Below are 14591 nucleotides of genomic sequence, written 5' to 3'. Positions count from 1 at the left end.
TTTTGAGAGAGAGTGCATGCAGGGGAGGGGCAGAGAGAGAGAGGGAGAGACAGAATCCCAAGCAGGCTCTCAGCGCAGAACCTGACACAGGGCTTCAGCTCACAAACAGTGAGATCATGACCTGAGCCAAGACCAAGAGTTGGACGCTTAACCGACTGAGCCACCCAGATGCCCCTCTTTAACTATATCTTAACAGAGCTCTCCAAGTAGTGAGCTTCAGATGAATAATCCTTTCCACTTAGAATGGGCAGACCCCCAAACCAGGTGGCTGATCTCTTCTGTTTGCCATACAAAGATTGTATTCTGTTTGTGCCATGACTTGCAAAACTTGGGAAGCACTGCTTTAATTAAAATGGTTTCTTCAGATGGAATTAGAACCTACTGAATTGTGATCCTGGCATATTTTAGTCCCCCCCCCCCCCCCCCCAGGTTAAGAACTGCAAAACACTTGTTAAAACAATGAAATATCAAAATCCTGTAATAACAAAGTTAAAGTTACTGTCTTTCTGGACTTAACACTGTTCCCACATAGACCGAACTAAAGGCATTAGAAAAGTAAGAGTTGGAAATCAGGGTATAGCTGTCTAGTGGAATGGGCATCAGGAACAGAAAAAAAGCTGCTTACACTTGCAACAACATGAGTGATTCTGAAAAACATTGTACTTAGTGAAAGAAGCCAGACACAAAAGAGTGTGTCGTACATGACTCCATTTATTTGAAATCAAGAACAGACAAACCTAAAGAAAGCATGGTTATGGAGATGAGAGCGGTGGTTGCTGGGGGTGGGGGGGGGGGGTGGGGAGAACAGCAGGAGAGTGACAGTAAAGGAGCACAGGAGAATTTGGGGCAGAGGGTGGGAATAGAAATATTCTGTATCTTTGTAATGGTGCTGGTGACATGGGGTATAGATTTGTGAACATTCATTGAACTATACTCTTAAAATGGACTTTATTGTATGCAAATTTTAAAAATTCATTTAAAAAATGAGATTTGGTAGGTGTTACTTCTGCTATGTATAACTTTTTGTAGTTATTTTCATCAGAACTACCAACTACAGAATCTTTGAATAACTTTTGAAAATCAGATTTGTTTATTACCATAAAACTTCCCTGCTTTTAAAAATGATTGTTTATACCTCTGGTGGCACATCTTGAAAAAAGAAATTTATTTCAAGGATACATAAAATATATAAATCTGTGGTGAGTGGTTATATAAGAGTAAGCTATTTTTAGGTAGAAGCTTTGCAACCATAATGAGACAAGAATGTGCTTAACAGAGTCTCAGTTGGGGTTTTCATTCTGGATGCCTCCAGAAGCCCTGTGTTCTGCACTGTTTGAGAGTACCTTGCAAACATTCTGTGTTTAATGCAAAGCCAGTGTTTGCAAATTTGATGCAAACATCAGTTCTTGAGTAGACATATCTAAAGGTATTTTTCTAATTGTGAAGTTATGAGAGATTTGGAAGATATGCAGTAGTGTACAGAAAGCTATCTTCTGTTGACGATGGAGAGAAATATAAAAACCAGAACCCAGCAACCACTGGTGGGGTTTTGGTGGGTCTTAGTTTAGGGGTATTGGCAAACACACAAATGCAGTATACATGACTATTTAATACTGACGTTTTCAGTAGCATCAGTGAATATTTTTCTTTTACAGACATACTCTTTGAAAGTATGTTCGCATAAGAAATGTATTATTTTAAGTCCCTTTATCAGTATTGAGTGGTCTTTTTACTAGGCCCTTACTCTTGCTAAATATGATCATTTTTTACAGTTTTATTGAGGTATAACTTCTACACAGTACTACGCATATTTAAAGTGTAACTCAGTTTAATGGATGTTTACAGTAGTGAAACCATCATGCCAATCAAGATAAAGAATGCTTACTTCCAGAAGTTTCTTCCTGCCTTTTGTAATACCTCCCACTTTCCCACCTACCCCAGTACAAGAGACTATTGATTAGCTTTCTACCACTACAGATCAGTAGGCATTTTCTAGAATTTTACATAAATGGAATCATACAGTTTGTACTTTTTTGGTGGTGTAGGAGGTTGGCTTCTTTAACTCAGCCTAATTATTTTGAGATTCATCTATGTTGTTGCATGTATCAATAGTTTGTTACTTTTTATTGCTGAGTAGTATTGCATTTCACCATGTACCAGGATTTTTTTTTTCACCTGTTGCCAGACATATGGATTGTTTCTAGTTTTTGGCTATTGTAAATAAAGTTGTTAGCATTTGTGTATAAGTCTTTGTGTGGACATAATGTTTCATTTCATTTAGGTAAATACCTAGAAATAAGTAGAATAGCCAGGTCATATGGGAAATTAATGTTTGTGGGACTTATTTTTTGATTAAAAAAAAAACTGAGGTAGAATTTATATAACATAAAAATATCTATTTTGAGTGTGTAATTCAGTGGCATTTAGCAAGTCACAGTGTTGTGCAACCATCACTCTGTCTACTTTCAAAATATTTTCATCACTTCAAAAGAGAACCTTGTACTTACTAGGCAGTCACTCTGCATCCTCTGAAAATGATTAATCTGTGTTTTGTCCGTATGGATTTGCTTGTTTTGAACATTTCACATAAATGAATTATACAATATTTGAACTTTTGGTGTCTAGCTTTTCACTTATAACACTGTTTTCAATTTTCATGCACACTGTAGCATGTATCAGTGCTTTGTTCTTTTTATGGCTGAATAGTTTTCCATTGTATGTATGTAACACATTTTATGTATTCATCCATTTGTTTATGGACATTTGGGTTGCTTCCAGCTTTTGACTATTGTGAATAGTGCTGCTTTTAACATTTTTGTACAGGTATTTGTTTGAAAATGTTTCAGTTCTTTTGGGTATATACCTAAGACTGAATATCCTGGGTCATATGGCAATAGTCTGTTGAGCGTTTTGAGGTGCCACCAAACTTTTCCACAGCACCTGTACCATTTTACATCTCCACAGGAGTGCACGTTTCATTTTCTCCACATCCTTGTCAACACTTGTTATTTTCTTTAAAAAAAACAAAACAAAACAAAACAAAAACTATAGCCATCCTAGTAAGTATAAAGTGTTATCTCAGGGCACCTGTCTCAGTAGAGCATGTGACTCTTGATCTCAGGGTTGTTAGTTCAAGCCCCAGGTTGAGCAGGGAGCCTACTTAAAAATTAATTACTTAAAGTGATACCTCCTGGTAATAATTTGCATTCCTCTAATGACTGAAGGGGTTGAACATCTTTTCATATACTTGTTGGCCATTTGTATGTTTAGAGAAATGTCCAAGTCCTTTGCCCTTTTGTATTATTTTTTTTAAGTTTATTTATTTGAGAGAGAGTTGAGCAATGGAGGGGCATAGAGAGAGAGAGAGAATCTCCACACTGTCAGCGCAGAGCCCAGTGCAGGGCTTGAACCCACAAACGTGAGATGATGACTTGAGACAAAGTCAAGAGTCAGACGCTTAATCAACTGAGCCACCCAGGCACGCCCCCTGTGCCCATTTTTAAATTGGGTTGTCATTCTGTTGCTGAGTTAGATGAGTTCCTTATACAGTCTAGATACAGGTCCTTTACTGGATAAGTGGTTTCTCCCAGTCTCTTACTTGCCTTTCATTTTCTTAACATTATGTTTTGAAAAGCAAAAGTTTTGATATTGATGCTATCCAAGCTTCTTATATATATAAGAATATATAATATGTGTGTGTGTATCTTTGTATGACCTATATAAAAAAATCTTTGCCAAGCCCATGGTTGCTAAGATTTTCTCCTGTGTTTTCTTCCAAAAGTGTCCGAGTTTTAACTTTACATTTGGATCTATAATCCATTAAGAGTTAGATTTTGTTTTTGTTCTCATTTTGATACATGGAGAGAAACTAGACTCCTAAATACAGATATCCTTGTTGTTAAGATGTCTGGTCTCCCCAAATTGATTTATAGAGTCAAAATAATCCCAGGAAGAATTCCAGTAGGGTTTTTTGTTTTCTTTTGTTTTTTGTTAGAAATTGACAAACTGATTCTAAAATTTATGTAGAAATGTAAAGGACCTAGTATAGCTAAACCAATTTTGAAAGAGAACAAAATTATAAGATTAAGACTACCTGATTTGAACACTTACTATAAAGTTATAATAATTGAGAGAATATGATATTGATGAAAGAGTAGGCACACAGATGAATGCAACAGATCAGAGATTCCAGAAATGATCTCCACACATATCTGATTAACTAAGTCTTGATAAAGGTGTCAAGGCAATTCAGTGGAGGAAAGGATTACATTTTGCTTTGTGGTTGATGTTGACTTTTGTGTATCAATCTTATATCCAGCAACCTCACTTCTTATATCTAAATAATTTTAGATTCTCTGACATTTCTATTCAGACATCCATATCTTTTGAAAACATTTTTTCTCAGTTCTATCTTTAGTTTTTTGGCTAAATGTGTTACTAGGGCTTCACAAACGTTGAAAAGAACTTGTGATGGGCATTCTTATTCCTTATTTTAAGAGGAATGCTTTTAATATTATAACATGGAATAAGATGTTTGCTCTAAGTTTTTTTGGTAGACTTTTTCAGGGTTTTTTTTATATTGAAGTTTCCTTCTCATATATTTATATATATTTATGTGTGTGTGTATATGTATGTACAGGCATACACACATAATTGTAATTTTCTTAAAACTTAGTTTTTTAGTTGGTTTACTTTTATCGAATCATTTTCTGTGTGTGTATATATATATATATATATGTAATATGCTTGCATGTTAATTACAAACGTAGAAATCTGTTAATATAATCATGTAAGATTGTTTTGATAGATTCTAAAAATTGAGCTCACCTTAAAACCCAGGAAAAAATACCCACCTTAGTTGGGATGTATTTCCTCTTTATGCGTAATTTACATACTAATATTTTGCTTATAATTTTTTAATCTATTTTGCTAATTAGTCTGTATTTTTTAATTTTCCTATTCACATTGTGATATCAAATTTATCAGAATCTATTAAAATTTATGGTCAAAATAACTCCATCATTGTATTACACTTATACATAGTTTTTCCATAAGACATTTTAAATTCATTATTTACCATTGAGAATATATCTTTGGTACATTTACCCTTTAGAGGTTCATAACAAAACGTAGTTCTTGTGGTTCATTATTCAAACATCATTTAGCCAAAACATGTTCAAAGCATCTGTAGTTTTCCATAGGGCAAATATCTCACACTAAATTGTTTTTTTATATCTTCATCCAGTCTTTTTGTCTGTGTACCTTATAGCAATATTTTCTGACAAAGGAATGTATCTTTTTTCATCATACTGTTTTCTATTTTAGACTTTTTTGTAGTTTGAGAGTAGTGTTTCCCCAAGTGATTTGTAGGGTTTTTTTTTTTTTTTTTTTGTCTTTTCTGAAACACCTTAAAGGAGTTTCTAAAGATTTTATTACATTTAGTGAAGAAATGTAAAGAATAAAGCTCTGGACTGAAAGTCACATGACTTTAAATATCACTGAAAAGACTGCAGGAGGTTTGTCTTCACCCTGTGGAAGCTCGGGTGTAAAATGTTAAGTCAAATGTCTTGGCTTCACATGCTCATTAGTTTATATCTCAGGGCATAATAACACGTAAATAATAGGTAGCTGTGTTGTATACATCTTCTGGAAAACTGGCTTATTGTCATCTGATTATGCACAATAGGTTTTCACCAGGTGTAGCAAACAACGCACTGGTGGTAGAAGCCTGTGCCATTTTCTGCTGGCTCACTTTCCATAATTAGCATTATCTTTACTTTGAAGTTCCTTTGCAGAAGCCTTTATTAAAATGGGTGTATTTTGTGGATCAATACTGTCCGTGAATCTTCCTAACCAACTCTCATAGTCTGTAGTACAGCACAGTGTCCTGAAGGCGAGTGCTTCTGTCAGTCTCTGAGTGGTACTTGCTACTCTTCCCTGAACGTTACTGGGTGGCCTGCACTTTAGCCTTGACCATGTGGCACATGGACCATGTGAGCTCACTGTTGTCAGTCTGTATATATCGGTGTATGTAATATTTTGTTTAATGTTTTTGACAAATGTGGAAGATTTTCTATTTCGTGGGTACACATACCTTTGGAGACTATCCAAAGGCAATAAGGAGCTACTGAAAAGCTTTAAGGAAGAAGTAATGCTGGATTTGCATTTTTAATTTTTTTTTAATGTTTTTATTTATTTTTGAGAGAGACCACGCATGAGCAGGGAAGGGGCAGAGAGAGGGGGAGACACAGAATCTGAAGCAGGCTCTAGGCTCTGAGCTCTTGGCACAGAGCCCAACATGGGGCAGGACCCCAAGTCATGAACGTCGAGATCATGACCTGAGCCGAAGTTGGACGTTCAACCGACGGAGCCACCCAGGCACCCCTGGATATGCATTTTTAATATAACAGCTGGGTATGAAGTGTCTTTTTCTCACACTAGACCATAATGTCTCCATGGATTAATCAATCTCTTACTTTACTTTGTATTCCTAGCATTTACTTTGAAAGAGTAGTAGGCGTTCAATAAAATTTTTTAACTGAAAGGAAATTCTCCTAAATTAGTAATTCTTATCCAGAAGCCACATCAGAATAATCTGTAGTGCTTTGAAAAAAAATTACATCTATTAATGTTAGTGTTAGCATTCAAGAAAACTCTAAACCTCGTAACATTAGCTTAAATAAGTTAGAGATTCTTTTTTCCACCTTAAAGGAGACAGGAGGTGGGCAGTCTGGGCCTGGTATAGCAGTTTCAGATGTTATGGGCTATTCCATATATCTGATTTTATGGTCAGCAGGAAGGAACAAAGGGCAAAAATAGGAGTATGCCCTTCCCTTTAAGGAGGTCTGGTGAATTCTTCATAATACTTCTTTGTGGGCAGAATTTAGTCATATTGCCCTAGCTGACAGAATGAGAAATAATCTTTTAGCTGGAGGGCAGTATAGCCAGCTAACAAATTGGGATTCTCCCACAGATAGTGGGAGAAATTATCAATTTCTGTAACAATACACAGGCCTCGTTCATTCCTGGAAGTCTTGATTCAACAGGGCTAGGCTAAAACTGGGCCTTCTAATTTAAAAAAAGGGAAAACCAAACAGATCCTATAGCTGAACCAGATCTACTCTTCATGACGGAGAACCTTGGCTCTAAGCCAGGTTTTGAAGAGAACAGATCTACTAATTCTTGGAATGAGAAATCTTTCTCCTGGAGGGTATGGAGTCAGCCAGATTTCTAACGTAAAATGCCATTTTACAGGGATCTAATCCCTGTTGGGGGTCCAAGGAATAGTTTTAACAACTGTTTTGATGTAGTCTGTGTGCACACCCTGTCCCCATTTTCTTGGTCCACCAAACTGATTACCTTTACCTTCCTGGTCACCTCCCCCTCACCCATTTCCCTAAAGTGAGACCATGATTATGTATTTCCGTCAACAGTGTTACTGGGCCACATCATGGATTGGAAAGCTTGTGGGATTTGGAGTTAAAAGATCTTGGTTCCAGTTCTTCCTTTGCTAACCTTTGGCAAGGAACTTAAACCTTATGATTTTTACTTTATGCAACACACACACACATTCATATTCCTCATAGAGTTGTTAGGATTTAATGAACTAATAGTATGTAAAAGTGACTTTGAAACTGTAAAATGCTATACATATACTTTATGGGTAGTGGATGTAAAATTAGCCCTATGTATACAAATGCTTATGAAATTGTCTTTTTTTTTTTTTTTTTTTTTTTTGCTAGATAAACTCATACTGAAGTTAAGAATAATGAGATTTTTAGGGACATTTTTGCTCAGTTATTACTTTCTTGGTAAACATTGAAATACCATAAATACTAATTGAAGAGATCTTTTCCAAAAAATTTATTTTGCATTGCTTCAGTGCCTCCTCTACCTCTCCTGTTACTATACACCTTGGTGTTTATTCATTTAAAAATATTGTTGCGATACTTATTTTTAAGCATGTTCCAGGAATCATTCTGGTCAGTAGGGAATACAATTATGAACAGATATTTGATAGAGAGTTAAAAAGCCATGCATGATTAAAAAACTACTTTAAAATAAATACTTTACAGAATCTTTATTAAATAGGCTGATTTAGAATTTTGCCATTTGTATATAACCTATACTGATTTATTACATTGAAAGTTGTTTGAAGTGTGTTTAATATATACCATTAACGTGGCAATTTAGCATTCTCTTCTGTGCATGATACATAAAAATCTTTTGAAACTTTTAATGCATTATAATGCAAAATATTATATATTAGAAACTATGCATTGAAGTATGTATAGTACTTATAGGAATACAATCCTGTAAGTGCTACTTCTAGAATATAAAATATACATGCTTGTGGAAATTTTAATTTAATGTAGATATATCTTAGAGTCATTGTCAAGTGATTCAACTTTGCAATTGAAAGTGAAAAGTATTTATGAGATCACTTGTACCAAATTATTTTAAATGCCAAAACCATTGAAGAAGGCAGTGGAATAAATATGTATTGAATCTACTATTGGTAGTACATTGTTGAAGTGAATTGTTCCACATTGTTATATCGTTGGTATATACTACTAATCTCTCATTGATTTTATTTCTTTGGGACGTTGTTTTAAAATCAGCCTGACAGAATAATTATGAAATATTCTGAGTTCATATTCTTCTAAGTGTTACCACCTTGCTATTAAAGCCCCCCATTTTCTTTTACCAAATATTTTTTTAGTGCCTATTTATTGGGCTCTGTCCTACATGTAGGCATAGCCAGTTATCCCCTCAAATTCCTCCTTAATTTAAATGAAGATACAGTTGGAAGTAATTGACTTTAACAGATTATTAACAGCTTAACAAGCTCCATTGAGGTCATTTTACTTAAAATATGTCAGTAAGTCAACAACCATATATAGGCCCTCATCTTATTTCTTGAGGCGGAACCTAAGAACAGAGAGGCACAGAGGAAATTCCCATTGGGATTTCTTTTCCTCTTGTCTCGAGCCAGGTTGAGGAAGATGGCAATGCCAGTAAGAAAGGGACATTTTTTAATGGTGCCAAGAGCCAGTGAGCATTGACTGTAAATGACAGGAAGAGCAACAGCTGCCCTGTTTGGAGTTGACAAGGTTAGTGTGACTGAGGCTTTGGACAGCCTTGGAAATGATCTCATTTTTCAGGGCAGATTCTCTTGTGTATAGTGTTAAGAGACTAGAAGCTTCTTACTACATAACATGCTGGGATCTGTAAGTCAATGACCTCTTCATTTCTTTTTCTCTGCATCTCGCATATGCATTGAGACAAAAGCAGTTAGGAGAAAAGTTTATTACCCATACCTACACAGCTAAATCTGTGCCCATTTCTACTGCCTTTCCTCCTGCAACTAAGGGTGGACTTTCTGTGCCCCAACAAAGGCCAACTGTATACTTGTGGATTAGATTTCCTCCTTTTTTGTTTGTTTAAAGGTTTATTTTTAAGAGAGACAGACAGACTGCAAGTGGTGGGGGAGGGGGGGATTGGGCTGGACAGAGACAGAGGGGAGACACAGAATCTGAAGCAGGCTCCAGGCTCTGAGCTGTCAGCACAGAGCCTGATGCGGGGCTTGAACTCACAAACCGTGAGATCATGACCTGAGCCAAAGTCAGTCTCCTTTTTAGCAACCTCAAGAACATCATTCCAGCAATTCTCTCCTCTCACTCTCACATTAATTTCCCCCTCTCTATTGAATCTTTACCATCAATCTAGAAACATGCTGGGGGCACCTGGGTGGCTCATCGGTTAAGCATCTGACTCTTGGTTTCAGCTCAGGTCATGATCTCAGAGTTCATGGGTTCAAGCCCCACATTGGGCTCTGTGCTGACAGTGTGAGCCTGCTTGGGATTCTCTCTCTCCATCTCTTACTATGCCCTCCCCCCACTTGCATGTGCACATGTGCTCTCTCAAAATGTGTTTTCCGTAGTAAAGCATTATTGACTCTTATAGCCCCTTCCAGCAATTGCCCTAGTTGTCTCCTTCCCTTTTTGGCAAAATTTTGGGCTGTACTGTTTCCTTCTCTCATTTTTCATGACCCACTCCACTCGGATCTTTGCTTTAGTACTCTCTCAGTGCTCTACTGCAAATGCCCGTGACAAATTCACCAGTGATCTCCTCACCAAATACAGAGGTCTTTTCCTAGTTCCCATGTTATTTAGCATTGGTGTTTGACATAGTTTATCACTTAACTCCTCTTTGAAGTACTTCTCCGAAGCTTACAGGACACCACACACTCCTACTTTTCCTTCTGTCTCTCTTCCTCTCTCTCTCTCTCTTTTTTTTTTTTTCCTGTTGTTTTCTGTGCCGGTTCTTTCTCATATCCTATCAGAAGAAAAGTCCTTGGATGTCTTCCTATTTATACCTCACTTTCTCCTTTAGTGATTGTTTCTACTCTTATACCTTAAAATACAATCTATTTGCAAATGACTCTCAGAATTCTCTCTCCAGCCTGGACCTCTTCCCTGAACACCAGATTTGATACCGAATTGTCTACTTGACCCCTGCACTTGGCTATCTGACAGCATCTCAGACTTAACCATGTACGAAACAGAGTTCCTGATGGTCTCTGCTTCCTCTGCAGTCTTCCCTGGTTTAGGTAATGATAGCTCTGTCTTTAGCTTAGGCCCAAACTGTGGAGTTTTGATTTCTCTTTTCTTTCATATCCCATAGGCAGTCTATCAGCAAGTCATTTAGGCCTTCCTACAAAGTGTATTCAGGCTATGACTACATCTCTGCTCTCTTCATTGCTCTTGCCCATCTCATCTTACCCTGACTGTTGCAGCAGCCCTTTAAGGGATCTTTCTGATTGGACTCTTGACCTCCCCCTGACTCCTTGTTGGCCAGAGACACTGTATGCAAATGGAAATCAGATGATGTTACTCCTCTGCTCAGAACTCTCCAAAAGCTTCCCCTCTCAGCATCAAAGCCAGAGTTCTCCCAGCCATCTGCAAGCTTTAAGCCATCTCTCCTCCCCCACCACAACTGCCTTGCAGAACCCGCCTGTCTCCCTGTTCTCCTGTCAGGTCTCCTTTGGTCACTAAGGCATGTTTGTTTTTAAATAAGTGTCTTTTTTTTAGTGGTAGGAAAGACCGAAAAACAAGGTCTTCAGGAACATAAGGAAGTGCATTACCCTTGAGAAGCAGTGATGGAATGGCATGGAAGAAGGGCATTAGAGTCCATGAAAACTTGAAAATGTGTGTGTAAAGGGGGCGCCTGGCTGGCTCAGTCGGTTAAGCGTCCGACTTCGGCTCAGGTCACCATCTCGCGGTTTGTGGGTTCGAGCCCCGTGTCCGGCTCTGTGCTGCCAGTGAGGAGCCTAGAGCCTGCTTCGGATTCTGTGACTCCCCCTGTCTCTACCCCTCCCGTGCCCATGCTCTGTCTCTGTCTCTCAATAATAAACATTTAAAAAAAACTTTAAAAAAAAATTAAATGTGTGTGTAGTGTAAAGGTGCTTTGTAAATCTATAAAACAAAGTATGTACTATATGGTCATGAGGATATATTTTTACACTTGATTGCGCTTTAGACGTGGGATCAAACCTGAATTTTCTTGTACCCTGGAGGTGAGGGTGTGATTCGGCCTGGCTGTGGATTCAGAAGTCATGCTGAGGGTCATTCACGTGAAAGAGCTCCATCCTCTTCTACCAAAACAACTCGGTAGACTTGGAGGAGAAGAGCCCTTACCAGCTGTAAAGGAGCAGACTCACTTTAACAGCTATGTGGCCATTGTGGGGAGTTGCCTAAAGTATGTATCTTTAAAAAAGCCTTGAAGTTAGTATAGTGTTGGTTCTATAACCACAAAATAAAGGTCAATGTAATTCTTTATCTGAGAGATAAAATTAGATGTTTTAAAATCGAAGATCTAGGGCTTCAGAGTTAAGCTAATACATTCTGTGTTGTAGCCACACATCCAATAATAAGAAATAAGGCTAATGCTGTTTAGCTGATGGGAGTGTGGCCAGTTGAAGGTAGCTTACCAGATTGATCGAGGCCAGAATTTCACCTAACCTGTAATTGGATAATTGGACACAGTATTCTGTGAATACTCATCACTTACTCCCCACTTAGTATGCCTTTGCCAGATTTGATTATTGTCTCTGCCTGACTTAACCTCTGTGGAACGTGGGTGAGTAACAAGGCACTTTGTAGAATGAGAGTAGATAAAATGTGCGTGCACTGGGTAGCACGTAACTTTTTAAAACTCTTGATTCTTTAGCCGGCATCTGTTCACTGTTGGTGTGAAGAACACTTTGGAAGTGTTCATTGTGAAATTTCACATGCCAGCATGAAAGAGAGTAAGACAATAGATTGTGTTGCTGTGGTTTGAGAAGACTAGTGGAAAGGCTTGTATTTGCGTTAGTCTAAAGTGATACGGACGTGGAGCATATATATGTTTCTTATTAAGTGTGTGATGGTTCAGTCCTTAAATTATTCCTAATAAAGTCTGATCTTTATGTTCACATTGTGATGTGTTAATTTTTGTTATGGGAAAGTTATAGGGCTGAGGGTATAAATTTTGTATTTCACTTTTATATTTAATTTGAAAAAATCACCATATTCTAGAAATGTTCTAATGTGATTATAAACCTATATGCTGGACTTCACTGATCATGAACTTCCACTCTGCATACCTTTATCAATAGTTTTGCACTAATTTTTAAATGCCGGGTGGTCCCCTGGTGTTTCTGAAGGCCCGAGATTGGAATTACATCATTCCAGTGATCTTTCTAATAGGCTGAAAGGTATGGATGGCCGTGAAGTATATTCTTAGATGCCTCTCTAAAGCAATAAAGAGCTCTTCACTGGTGTAGATCTGCTCTCAGGTGCGGTCAGTGTACATGATGAAAGAACTTGCCGTCTTGTGTGCAATTTTAGAGTGAGGTTTCTTCCTTCAGTGTGGAAGATCCTGTTACTCTTGAAGCAGGTACACGTGCAGCCAGGTCATCAAGGTAAGAGCAGGAGTAATGGTGCGGGCCTCTTCTCCTGCTTGTGCTTCCCACCCCTTTCCCTGCTGGTAAGAGCAACTGAAAGCATGTGTCCAAATAGCAGAAATGAAGGGGTGCATATTTCAGATGGTTAAGGATAAATTGGAGTTTGAATAAGATTCTGTTGAGGGAACACTATATTTGGGGGCCTCGATCATTTATTTTGCCACTATTCTAAAATCTAGATGAATGTAGGTATAAAACTAACATATTTGTAACTAGAAGGGTTAGTTGAGTTACTAAGTTGATTCGTATGTTGAAAGGTTCAGTGTCAACAGCGTATTTGCATTTTGATGTTTGAAAAGCCAAAAAGAAAGGTAAAGCTAAAGGGAATGGATGGGCAGGGGTGAAGGAGCTTGATTCCTCTTCAGAGGTATTGGAATCTACACATACAACAGTGCTGAAAGATCTTTTCCATTTGAAGAGAGGATCATTTTGGACATTATGCTCAATTTTGTAGTCCTTGTTTACCAGATAAATGAATTGTCTAACCCAAGAAATGGTTGGGTTTTTTTGTTTTAGGTTTATTTTGAGGGAGAGAGAGTGCGCATAGGGGAGGGGCAGAGGGGGAGAGAATCTTAAGCAGGCTTCAAGCCCAGCACAGAGCTCAACACGGGGCTTGATCTCAGAACCTCAAGATCATGACCTGAGCCAGATCAAGAGTCAGATGCTTAACTGACTGAGCCATGCAGGAGCTCCCGTTTCATTTTTAAGTTGACTCCAGCCATAATAGTATTTCCTCTGGAGGTAAAATCCAGATTATAGGGATATTTACAAGTATTTTGCAATTTCTTGAAAATTATGTAAGTATTTTTTTCAGTTTTTCACATCTTTGCACATTTATCATTTATTGCTATTTTTATTTCATGATCACAGCTATAATAATAACAATAATCTCATTACCGTAATGATAAACACTTAGGTGCCTGAAGACTAGAACTATTCCCAAGATAATGAAAGCTTTACTCCATTTCGGTTATGAACTTAGCATTTCAGTAAAGCTGTGTTTTTAAGTTCTGTCACTCTCCGCTTGTTGAACCTGATTATGTGGCTGTCAGGGACTCAGGGCTACAAAGGACTCTGGAGTCAGAACCAAAGGTAAGGAAGCATGCAAGTGGGTGTCAGGAGGTGAAAGGGTGAGATTCAGCAGAGAGTAGTTCAGAGAGCAGTGGAGAGGGTTCTGTGGCTCCCAAGACCCAGAGCCAGAACTTCGGACCTGGAGGAGGTTGTAGAGTACCCCCATCCGGTGCTTTTCAAACTGTTGGAACAGCCCCCCACTTTGGATGGAGGCCAAAGAAAGCCATAGCGCTCCTGAGTGTACCAGTGTCACCCAGTGCAGCTTTGAAAAACCTCTATTTCCTGTGTTGGGGTTATTTCTGAGATGGGTTCTGCTCTGCCCAAGTTAAAACACACACACACACAAGTTTGGAGACTACTGATAGAAGGTTCCACTGTTGTCTAATAATCTAATTTTCAGGCAAGGCAGTTAACACGAGACTTCTGCGATTGCACAGTGGGTAATGGTAGACCCTTTGGAATAGAAGGTGGGGGAGATTGCGGAATAGTTGTGATTTCTAGAGTTCCAATATCA

The 14591-nt window shown here is 38.0% G+C and overlaps 1 protein-coding gene across 11 annotated transcripts in view; it reads left to right on the top strand.

Moving 5' to 3' along the window:
- OSBPL1A (oxysterol binding protein like 1A) overlaps nucleotides 1-14591 on the top strand; it is a 245337-nt gene that overhangs the window by 124687 nt on the left and 106059 nt on the right. The gene's annotated exons all lie outside the window — the stretch shown is intronic.

This window comes from Prionailurus viverrinus, chromosome D3 (genome assembly GCF_022837055.1).
Source record: "Prionailurus viverrinus isolate Anna chromosome D3, UM_Priviv_1.0, whole genome shotgun sequence".
Classification (NCBI taxonomy): domain Eukaryota; kingdom Metazoa; phylum Chordata; class Mammalia; order Carnivora; family Felidae; genus Prionailurus; species Prionailurus viverrinus.
The sequence above is the reverse complement of the archived record's forward strand: the minus strand, read 5'-3'. Positions and strand labels throughout refer to the sequence as shown.